The 12,717-nt window shown below is 42.0% G+C and overlaps 1 pseudogene; it reads left to right on the forward strand.

The window, feature by feature from the left end:
* Positions 1-700: 700 nt before the first annotated feature.
* Positions 701-11,016, forward strand: LOC120312268 (annotated as a pseudogene).
* The last annotated feature ends 1,701 nt before the right edge of the window (positions 11,017-12,717 follow it).

Here is a 12,717-nt window from a genome sequence, read left to right on the forward strand (position 1 = left end):
CACCTAAACCTCGAAAAAAATCACTGAGTGAAAGACGAGGTGGGCTGTGTGGGAAAATGAGGTTTTGCAACCCGCTAGACCAAGGGTAGGCAACCCAAAACACTCAAAGAGCCACTTGGACCCGTTTCCCACCAAAAACAAAACACCGGGAGCCGCAAAATCCTTTTGATATCTAAAATGAAAATAACACTGCATATATCCTTTTTTACCTTTATTATAGGTGTGTGTGTGTTTGTGTGTATGTATGTGTGTGTGTGTATGTATATATATATGTGTGTGTGTGTGTGTGTATATATATATATATATATATATATATATATATATATATATATATATATATATACATACACACACATACACACACACACACACACACACACACACACTAAAAATAAAAGTAAAAATATGACTCTTGGGAATATCCATACTATTAAAACAATGATCACCAAGAGAATGCTTTAAGAGAATAAAATTACATACACACAAAGGCAAAAAAAGGATATATGCAGTGTTATCTTCATAACAGTCGTGCGCAGAAAACTGCCCCCCAATGCTTGTATCTTTTCTCTGCATCTATCTCCCCCCCCCTCACATCACCATAGTGACGTGAAAGTGCGCAGGTCTGTGTGACCTTCCCAATTTGATAAGGCTGGCTGGTGAACAACAAGTTTCCCTGTTTATGGCCTCTAGCTTTTTACTCTTGATGATTGGTAAAGGATTTTAGCCAATGAAATGCTATTGCCATGCAGTATCTTTTGCTATTTGTAAAACTCTATATAAACAATAAAGGCTGCGTAGAAAGCGGCCATTTCTTTGTACCCTTCAATGACTAAGGACTGATTACTACAGCTGGTGCCCTCAGCAGGGACATTTTGTTTTGGGACCCCTACAGGAAGAAGCAGCTGCTAACATACTTACCATCGTCTGGAACAGACCCCTAAGTGCACTTTTGTCTTACGAGACCCCTCAGTGAGTAAGTATGGGCTGCAAGTTATCTCGGCCCCCGCAAAAGCAAGGACAGGCATGGAGGAACTCAGATTCCTCCTCTAACCTGGGGCAGACACAAGGGAGCTGGTGGGCGGAGATAGGAAAACAGTGTTCTTCGAATTCTGAGTATCGGACGCTTAAGCTAAAAGATAGAGCATAAATTACATCTTGAACCTTGGGCTTCAGTATAAACATCTATGTATTCAGTGTTCAGTCCTGTCAGGCAAGGAAGAAAAAAATGGACCCAAATACTTCAGAAGGGCAATTAATTATCAGCCCCCTTCTGCTTGCAACTAAGTAACATTTATTCCTTCTAAAAACATCTTTAATTGGATTTTCAGCTTCTTCTGAAGAGGCTAATTCTTTGCTGATTAGTTAGAAGACATAAATCAAAATGTACTCCCTCAGAGCAATCGGAATGCTTTGAAACTCTGCAATCTGTTAAGTTTAACCCTGTTGTGTTTTGTGTTATGTGTGTGTGTGTGGCCACTCAGAACATTATGCTTGGGCTTGGAATGGTGAGAAAAATGGGAAATGATTAGGGCCCTCAAAACCACTTTTTGGTTGAAATCACCTTGTCATTTTTCTCACTTCTTGCAAGACAAGTTATATGTCTAAATAAATGTTGTTGTAACAGTATTTGTGTATATATGTTTGTCTGTGTTATTCTGTTATTCCAAGACTTGGAAGAGGCTCAAAGCCCTCTCTGATAACAACAATTCAAAAAGGCCTTGCTAAGAATATATGGTTTGCCTGGAGAAAGTATGAAATGAAATAATTGTATGTGGAATGGTTTTATGCAAACAGTCAGTATGGAACTGAATGAGTTAATTTGTTGAAGTGTGTGTTAGCCTTCAAAACCCACCCATTTTCTCCCTAACCATGAAAATAATAGTAAATATTTGTATGAGAAGAATTTCATGAAGAATGTATGAGAGAATTTATTGAAAAATGCATATGAAGGAGATGAAACTATTTTTGGGTGGTGAGATTCCCCACCCCCTCTCTTTCGGCTGGCTGCGTTACTTAAAGAGCCAGAGACAGGAAGGAGGAGGGGGGAACTGTTCGTTTAAACAATTTTTTTCCTCTGCTTGGAATTGTAATCTGAGAAGAGTGGAGTGAATCTGAAACTTGACATTCACCTATGCAGTGTTATCTTCATTTTAGATGTCAAAAGAGTCTCTCTCTCTCTGTCTCTCTCCCTCCCTCCCTCTCTATCTGCCCTTGATATGCCACTCCTCTTCCCCCACTCTCTTTCTTTCTCTCTCTCTTTCCTCTCTCTCTCTCTCTCTCTCTCCCTCCCTCCCTCTCTCTTTCTCTCTCTCTCTTTCTCCCCCCCCCATCTGCTGCTCACCTGGCAAGCTTCAAACTGTTTTCCAACAAGCTCAGGGGTAAGCAACCTCGTCTCTTTTATGACTCATGGACTTCAACTCCCAGAATTCCTAAGTCAGCCTAGCTGGGCTAGCTAGCTCTCTCCTGCCCTTCCTGCTTCCTGCTTCCTGCAGAGATGCAGCAAAGGGGAGGAGCTCTGCCCAGTATGCTTTTCAGCTCCTCCGAGAACACTGTGAGTGCACTCTCTTTTACACACACACACACACACACACACACACACACACACACACAAAGAGAGAGAGAGAGAGAGAGAGAGAGAGAGAGAGAGAGAGAGAGAGAAGCAGGGAAGCACAATTTCCTCTCTCTGTCTCTGTCTCTCTCTGCAAAGGCAGAGGAGGCTGGGAGCCACAGGGGAAGGCTCAAAGAGCCGCATGCGGCTCCGGAGCCGCAGGTTGCCGACCTGTGCGCTAGACTCTATTAAACTGGAGACACTATCTAGAAGGGAGCAAGCTGCCTTTTGAAGTATGGACTGATCACAAAAATCTAGAATCACTGAAAACTCCCCACAAATTGTCCCTGAAACAAGTGCGATGGGTATAATACTTTAACCATTTTAACTTCTCTCTAAAGTACATACTGGGAAGAAAAAACTTCTTAGCTAATGCTCTATGCAGACTGCCCCACTACAAAAAACAGCACGAAGAGGTTAATGAGGCAATTATCCCCAATCCACAAACAGCTTCGCAACTCACGCCGTGAAGAATCCCACCTTCAAGAGCCCCTAACCCTGATGACACTAGGATAAAGAAAATAAAACAAGCTCCTCACCGATCAATGGTTCAAAGACAATCAAACCTCCCTAACATGCAGGGATGGTTTGGCTTACAAGGGGAGAAAGCCAGAGACCCTCCGCCTTAATGCTCTCCGACATGGCCATGACGTAAAACAGGCTGGATACTTTGGATATTTGAAAATACTACACCTCATCCGCCGGCAATTCTGATGGCCGGGATTGAAACGGGACATGGAAAGCTATGTCCGGAGTTGTGCTGTATATGACACCATGAAAAGAATTCTAAGGAAACCCCATGGGTTATTGCAGCCAGTGGCAGACCCTTCCCAACCATTGGGAAGAAATTGCTATGGGTTTTATAGTAGATCTATCTGAAAGTAAAGGAAATACAGTCATCTGGACTGTGATAGATCTGTTTTCAAAGCAGGTTCACTTCATCGCCTGCAAAGGGCTCCCATCCACCCAACAACTGACCAAAATGTTCTTGAAACACATCTACCGGCTGCAGGGCGTGCCTAAATGAATAATTTTGGATGGGGGGTGCAGTTTACAGCTATGTTTTGGAGACGTTTTCTCAAACTAATTGGCTCATCTTGAGGTCTATCATCTGCTTTTCACCTGTCTACTAATGGAGCAGCTGAATCTGCAAACTCAATGGTGAAGCAATATCTCAGATGCTATGTTAGCTACCAATAGACGAACTGGACTGACCTCCTCCCTTTCACAGAGGTGGCTTACAATAACTCAGTTCACAGCAGCACTGGCTTCATGACTTTTAAAGTGGCTACAGGAAAAGAGTTCTGCCCAACACCCGCATACCCCCAGGAGCCCTCTACTTCCCAGACACTTGATCAAAGGGTGAGGGGGTGGGAAGAAGTTTGGAAAACTACAAAAACTGCTTTAAAAAAGACTTCCGAGACCTACAAAAAGCAGGCAGATAAAAAAGGGCTCCTCAAAGAACATTTCAAGTTGGGAAAAAGGTTTATCTGTAACTAAATATTTACAGCTCAAATTACCCAGTAAGGACCCAAGTTCTTGGGACCTTTCCCCATTGTAAAGATCATTAACCTGGTCATAGTGGAATTAAAACTCCCTAAGCTCTTAGGAAAAGTTCACCCTGTATTCCATTGCAGCCTGTTGAAACCTTATCAGGGTTCCACTTTAAGACCTCCCCCTAAGAAGGCACCCAGACCCCTCATGGTGGCAGGACAAACTCACTATGAAGTAAAACGTATTCTCGATATTCGTTGTCTCAGGCCACTTGGGTGAAGTCTAGCGATGTGAAAGATGACAAACTCATTAATTGGTTCTATAAGAAACACCCTAATAAACCAAGAGGCAATCCCTAACCTGTGCTTTTGTTTATATTACAGGATTTGTCCTTTTTGTAAGGGGGGCCGGATGTCAATGCTGCTAACATCGGATGTTTTGCGTTGACAACAGATTAAAATGTAGCCATCTTTTCCCTTTCGCTTTTAGAGTAAGATGATGCTGGGACATGGGGGGGGATGTGAATGAGAGTCTAGCTAGACACAACAACACTAAATATAGCATGAGAATCAAGGTTATTGAGCCCAGAGCTGATAAAGAATTGATGGGCTGGAGAACTGGAGAGGAAGCCGCTGCTTCAAGCTAATTGGGGAATGTGATTTATGACTGTTAATTGGAGGAGGGAATTGTGCTTTGATACTATGTGCCCAGAGAGGGGAATTCAGTTTTTGGCTTTGATTATGCAGTGCCAATATTATGCTACTCGAATAAAAGATTCTTTAAGGTAAACAACGCCTCGAAGTTCTTTTGAAGAGTTTCATCTGTTGGAACCATGACAGATTGTTCCAAAAGAAAAGGAAATAGGCAACTGTTGTCCTCTAGATCAGTGGTTCTCAACCTATGGGTCACGACCCCATTTGGGGTCGATCAACCATTTCACGGAGGTCGCCAAACCACGCTGTCCACCATTTTTTTACTTTTTCCCTAGCTGTTCTACTCCCTCTTATTGGCTTTCAAAAGTGCCGTTCCTCCCTCCGTCCTCTTTGCGCATGCGCAACTTTTTTCTATATAAAGTTAGGAAGTTTCGGTTTCAGAGCACATGGCAGAAAGTGATACAGAGGACAAGCAGCAGAAAGCGAGAGAGAGCAAGCAGCAGAAAGCAAGAGAGAAACAACCAAAAGCAGTAAGTTTCCTCTCTGGGGGAAAGGGGTTAGCAAAAGGGTGCCACGAGCTTAAAAGAGATTGCAATAAAGAGGACGGCAAGCATGCATACCGTCCACCCAAACACACACCAAGTCTTGTTGCGGCAACATTAAGCCACGACTTACACGCCTCCTTTTAGTCTGCTTGTTCAAATGTCTTCGCGATAAGCCAGCAGAATCAAAACTCCCTCTCTCTCTGGCCGCATTGAACCCACAGCAATGGTGTGTGTGTGTGTGTGTGTGAGAGAGAGTGTGTGCGTGTTTGTTTAAACAGCAGCAACAAACAACAACAAAAAGTATGTGTGTGTGGGGAGAGGGGAGATAATGATAAAGGTGACAGACCGGGTTTTCAAGCCAATCTCTTTCGCGGTGTATCCAGCCCGACCCCATTCAGAGGAAAGAAAGGCTGCAACCGGAAAGAAATGGGGGAAAGACATCTGCACCTTTTGTTACACTCCCCGAAACCCCCCATCCCATTTTTCTGGCCTCTCGCGCAGATCTGTTCAGGGAACCACACAATTCTGGGAGGCGAAAAGGGGCGCAGGGATATTTTCAGAAACGAGCGAATCTAGTACACACAGCGATGCCCATATTCTCCCCTGAAGATTCTACCTCTCACTGCAAGAAAACGCATTTAAAGTTTCTCTGCCCCTTTCTCCCCTTTTAAACCTAAGACCTGCCTCGTTTGCAGACTAGAGCGCTTCCCCGATTAGCCCAGCTTAAAACCTTAAAGCTCGGGCGTCCCTCAAAAGCTGCTTCTCCCGATGCCGGGATCAAAGAGAAAGCCATTTAAACTTCACCTATTATTTTCCCCCATCTTGGAAGGTAACTTAGGTTCCTCCATATCACGTTCACCCAAGCCGAGCCACCATCTGGAAATGGGCCCTCAGGTTGGGCATTGATTGCCGCCTGCAGTGAGCCGGGGGGGGGAAGCAGGGACCGCCTTACCTGAAGCCCCCGTGCATCCTTTCTGGAGCTACCAATGCCGCCCGCTCCAGTTCCCCGCTCTGCTTACAATGGGTGCTAGCTAGGCAGGCTCGCTTCCTCCTCTGCTGCCGCCGCCGCCGCCAGCAGCAGTAACTCCAGCCTCGCTGCCTCACAAACCTGCAGGTGACATCATTGCCTTTTGGCCTGATAGGATGCAATGTGAATCTGGAACTACATAAGAGAGGCTCGCACAGAGAAAGCCTCCTACCAGCTCGCTGCCTAGTGCGCTCTGGGAGATAGAGTCCAGATCGAGTTGTTGGCCATAGGCAGCTGTATGTCAAGGACTACCTTTCCCAAAAAGCCCTGCACTTTCTCTGCCGGTTTTTTTTTTCTTCCCCTCCCCTTATCCACCAGCTCGAGTACGTCCACGTTCCCTGAACCAAAAAAGCCGCGCTCAATATATTCAGCCGGGCGGGAGGTCTGGGATCAGCGACGGGGCTGCGAGGCTGGCCATTCCCTTCTTTTCCATGCTTCCCTTTTGGTGATTTGCAGTGCGGTGAATCGGAACAGCTGACTTTGAGGAGGTCGAATGGTAATACAAGTCCCTTTTCTGAATTTAAGCCTCGCTGGAGTCCTTGGTTTTCAGTGAACGTAAATACGACTCAAGTATGCGTGATTTTATACATGTGCTTGAAAAGTTTCAATTTGGAATTTATTTTGTCAAACTCTTTACTGGGACCTAGAGCAGGAAACATCTTTCTAATTTTATTTAGGGTAAGTTTCCAGAATCTGCAATCTGCTTTTCTGATTTAATTGCATAGTGGCTCTTTCTCTGCACGTTGTTGACTGAGTCCTAGGCCCACTCTACTTGGGGCTTTATAAATAAGAGTTCTTGATCCTTTTTACCCATCACTAATGTTCAGATCTCATCTTCAAAATGTCTTTCCCTGCAGCGAATGAAATTGATTAGCATGATGTCCGTGATTATAGCATGGATATATGAATTTTCAGAGGTAACTGTCAGATTGTGGCATCTGGAGAAATTAAGGTCTCCCCTTGTTACCGGGAGGTATCACCTGTAGGACCTGGAGCACCTGGTTGGCAAAGGGCAAGCCAGCGAAGTAGGCTGGAGGGGCAGCTGAGGACACTGTGTGCTCTGCTCCTGCAGCTGGTTAAGCAGACTTTGTTCTCCCTGGGAAAGAGCTTGGGTTCTGGGTGGCAGAGGAGGGTGTTGTTGCCTTCAGAAGTTGAGAGGGGGCATGGCCCGTCAGTCTTGGGTTGAACGGCGTGGATGATTTGCAAGCTGGGATGTCCACACAGGAGAGCTCATCTATCATGTGGGTTTTCTTGAACTCCGATCTTTAGGCTCCTGGCAGAATGCGTAGCTGGCACACTGGGCATTTTGGAAATTGCTACTAGTGGGCTTCTTCTAGGTGGGTGGTAAGAAGCGTTTGCCTCATGGTGGGAAAACTGGCCCTTGATACAGAGGCTTGGTGTGGTTTTTAAATCACCCCTTTCAACATCCCAAAGCCTTCAAGATGTTTACACAAAGTTGATTGGTCTTGCCAGAGTTCATCAGGTGCCTGGTTCGGCATAAAGGGGAGCCCTTTGCAAGCAGCAGTGATATAGTATTACTAATGGATTTTTATTTTTTAAGCATAGTGATAAAATCCTTTCTGGTCTGAAGGCTTGTTTTAAAGGGCTTTCTTTTTTTGACTTTGTTCTCTTCAAAAGAAGCTTGTGGTGCATGGTTTACACTTGGCAACTTTTTCATCAGTAAATCTTGGCTTAAGTTGAGACTCTTTTGACTATTTTAAAAGTAATTCTGGTCACCTTTGTAGTTTTCCTACAAACATCCAGAGAAATGGTTTTTTTTCTAATTACAACCTCTGTCATTTGGGGGTGGCCATGTCCACCAGATACAGAGCTGCAGATACCCAGAATTGGTCCTGCAACCTTCCATTGTCTCCCACTGACTCAGATCCACTTAAAAAATATTCCTCTACTCTGCTTTTTTCCAAGTACAAACAAATGCTCAAAGAAATCAGCTTGGACTTTGGAAGGAGGTGGCATCAGTATGTTGATGGCATTTTGCTTGCCTTGTGTTTGGCCCAGAATCAGTGTCTGAGATCAGTAAGGGGTTGGGAGGGAGCCAGTCAACTAGCTGAGCTGATGTGCAGTCAAATAGTGTCAGTCTGCTTTCCTTTCCTCCTGAATGAATCTTCTTCACCTGGATGCCCTCTTGATGTGTGGATTAGAATTTGCCTCAACTGATGCTATCAACTGGTGATCTGGAGATACAGATCTTTGATACAGTTTTGGTAACTTCTGCAATGTGCTGCCTATGACTTCTGGTTTGTAGTTTGGTGATCTCTGTGTTTTCTTGCAGATGTTTCATTACCAAACTAGGTAACATCAAACTAGGAAATACCGTATTTTCCAGCCTATAAGACGACCCCCAACTTTTGAGAAGATTTTCAGGGTTTAGAATCCTAAACCCTGAAAATCTTCTCAAAAGTTGGGGGTCGTCTTATACGCCAGAAAATACGGTATTCCATTTCTAGTTTAAGTTTCTGTTACTACTAAACCTATTTTAAGACTTTATCAATTTACAATTTCCATAATCAAATATTGTTTTACTTCAACAGATTATCACTTCAATTATGTCTTCCAGATACGTTCAAGTTCTTAATCTCTCTCATCCCTCTTTTAATCACCAGTCTCATTTATATCTTCTTCCAATAATAACTAACTTAGTTTTAAAAAGAAACAATGTTAAACCTTACTTCATTTCAATTCATTACACAAACTTCAAATCACATCCAAATAATTATCATACCTTATCAGATCATATTATTATACACAAAAATCACCTAATTAATTTAAGCACTTCAAAGTTCCAGTCTAAAAACTCAACATTTTTTCAATTCCAGTACATATATATGTCTATATATTGAGCAGATTCTGCCTACACTCCCTGAGATTGGGTGGTGCATCTTGGGCTCCCAAATCATGATGAATACTCAGTTATGTGGCCACCTAAATATGGACTTGTGTTTTCTCATGGTCTCAGATCTCTGGCTAAAAATTTGAATTGCATGAGCCTGGTTTCTTTCCCAGGATAGTTGAGTTGATTTTCCACCAAAGGAATAAGACTCCTCCCATGGAGTTGGTGATTGCTGGCTGTGAAGTTCTGGGAGTTGAAGTCCACATGCCATAAAATTGTCAAGGTTGAGAAACACTGGGTTTGTAAATAGAACAACACAGAGAATGGTAAATCATAGGAAACTTTAATGAACTGTTTTGACTGAACTATGCCATGTGTTATGTTTTGTATTATTAAAGCTATTGTTACATATTTTCACTAGCAAACCATTCAAGACAATGGATCTGAAGAACATCAGGAAAAGGAAATATAGTGAGGATTTCCTACAATATGGCTTCACGTCTATATATACAGCGGGAATTGAAAAACTGCAGTGTGTACTTTGTTCCAAAGTTTTATCAGCAGAATTGATGAAGCCTAACAAACTTAAACGACATTTTGAAAGCAAGCATCCAAGCTATGCTGGCAAGGACACAAACTATTTCAGAGCAAAAGCTGATGGACTGAAGAAAGGCAGACTTGACACTGGTGGCAAGTACCACAGACAAAATGTAGTGGCTGTTGAAGGGTCATATTTGGTGGCACTCAGAATTGCCAGAGCCATGAAGCCTCACACTATTGCAGAGGAGTTACTGTTGCCAGCGGCCAAAGACCTTGTTCGAGTTATGATCAGAGACGAATGTGTGACAAAATTGAATGCAGTTTCCTTGTGCAATGACACTATCCGCAGAAGAATAGATGACATGTCTGCTGATATTATTGATCAGGTAATCCAAGAAATTAAATCTGCTCCACTTCCAATATTTAGCATCCAGTTTTATGAATCTACAGACATTGCAAACTGTTCCCAGTTACTGGTCTACATGAGGTATATTTACGATGGTGACTTTAAAGACGAGTTTCTATTTTGCAAACCTCTTGAAACAACAACTACTGCACGTGATGTATTTGACAAAGTTGGTTCATTTCTGAAAGAGCATAACATATCTTGAGAAAAGGTTTGTGGTGTTTGTACAGATGGTGCTCCAGCTATGCTAGGATGTAGATCTGGATTTCAACGTTTGGCACGGAATGAGTCACCAAAAGTCATCGGAACTCATTGTATGATTCATCGGCAAATATTAGCAACAAAGACGCTGCCACAAGAATTAGGAGAAATAATGAAAAGCGTCATAAATTGTGTCAACTTTGTAAAGGCAAGCAGCTTAAACACAAGATTGTTTTCACAACTGTGCAATGAGTTGGATGCGCCAAACAATGCTCTGCTATTTCACACTGAAGTGAGATGGTTGTCGAAAGGAAAAGTTTTAAAATGTGTTTTTGAGCTTCGTGATGAACTCAAAACGATTTTTATTCAGAAAGAAAGACCGCAATTTGAAGCTATTTTCAGTGATAACAGCAAACTGCAGAAAATAGCTTACTTGGTTGACATCTTTGACATCTTGAATGAGTTAAATTTATCACTGCAAGGACCAAATGCAACGTGCCTTGATTTGTCTGAAAAGATCTGATCATTCCAAATGAAACTGCAGCTTTGGCAAAAAAAATTGGATGAAAATAAAATTTTCATGTTGCCTACCTTATCTGCTTTCTTTGAGGAACATGACATTGAACCAGACAACAGGATTACGTTGATAAAATCTGTTAAAGAACACAAATGTTATAAAAAAATCACTTGACTTCTAGTATCAATAATCAGACTATTTTATCTCTGAAGAAGAATGTTATTACTTCCACTATTGTAGTTAATAAGAATTTACAGATTTCCAGGGAGCCATATGGAGTAGAAATCAAAGTACTTATGTATTACTTCTGGGTGGCAATTTTATACTCCAAACTTCCTTAAATTGGAGTTCTCTAGACAAATGAAAGGACAACTCTCAGACTCCTCTCAGTATGGCTATTGGTTAGTTGGAATTCTAGATTCCAACTCATCTGCATAACTTGCTATATGCTCTTATTTGCAGTGAGAAGGTAGTTAAACTTAATACAGTATCTTAAAAGGTCCCTTACAATTCTATAATTCTATTATTCTCAGTACCATTGAAGTTAATGGGATTTTATTCCGAGTTGAGATACAGTGCTACATTTTCTAGATTCAATTTATGGCAAGGAATAACAATAATTTAGGGCTTAATATAGGTTTGTGTGAAAAACATAATAAAAGTGTTTCAATATACGTCATTGCATTGAAGCAATGCCATGCTGATTTTTCTGTTGTTTTCAGCAATTTAAATTAAAATTCATTTGGGATGATTGACAAATGAGGATACATCCTTTGACTACAGTTGAAAATTGCATTGATCCATCTGAAAGACATTATTGAAACTTGATAATTCATTCATATATGTAAATCATTCAGTGATCAAGCAAAGAATTCAACCTAAAATTGAGGTGCCAATCAACAGTGCTATTACCAAATACCCAAACTAGCCTATGATTTGCTTTTTATTTTACAAGTTATGTGAGAGCCCTTATCTATAATGGTTGTAATCCATGACAGGGTTATTATAAGCAAACAATATAGAAACTCCACTTTCCCCATTCCAAAAATACTAAAAAGAAGGCCACCTTGTATCACCTGTTTTGCCTGTTTTGAAGAAGAGATATGAAATACTAACTAAAAATCCATATTTGTTTTTGAGTCATCTGTAAAGTAGATTCAAAGGTCATGCTTGTTCATAAAATACCTCAAAGTTTATTTTATTTTTATTTTATTTTACATAGGAAATCTGTCAGAATCCAATTATATTTCATCTCTAGTTATCAATTATAAAAAAAACCCATTTCTGCCTTCTATGGATTCTGTCATACGATGAAGGGAAGGGGGTGAACAAAGGGGCTTTATGGCCCTCACTTCCTTTGGTACACTTCAAAGGAACTGAATGTGTGTATTGCCAAAAGAGCTAACCATAAGAATGGGGCTATTACCTTTCATGTAGTTTTCTTTGAAGTCTCCATCCAGCCGGCAGTAAGAAAAAGGGGGTGGGAGTGTAATCCTGAGACTGTGGCTGGAATAGGGGGGTGATTGGGTGGGGCTACTGGGGAACCCCTTAAAACCTTGAATGGGAGAGCTTGGACCCCAAGTCCTGTCTAGAACGCCTGCAACCATTTTCTCTTAATAAAGGATGCCTGTTGGAAGAATTATTCCAAGAGTTCTGTCTTCTTAAGATGCAAAGTGGGGTGGGTCCTTACATTAGACAGGACTTGCAAAATTAATCCACCTGGAAGGGAGACCCTTGCCAGGGGATTTTGCAAAAAATTACCATGTCAGACAATGGAGCAAGAAAGGGGGAAAACTCCCTGGAAAGAGAGCCGCTGACCCAATTGGAACCTTGCCAGATGTTGGGATCCGAAAGGTCAGATTCCTCAGGAGAAGA

The sequence above is a fragment of the Crotalus tigris genome, unplaced genomic scaffold, assembly GCF_016545835.1.
Source record: "Crotalus tigris isolate CLP2741 ecotype Arizona unplaced genomic scaffold, ASM1654583v1 scf7180000018470.655259, whole genome shotgun sequence".
Classification (NCBI taxonomy): domain Eukaryota; kingdom Metazoa; phylum Chordata; class Lepidosauria; order Squamata; family Viperidae; genus Crotalus; species Crotalus tigris.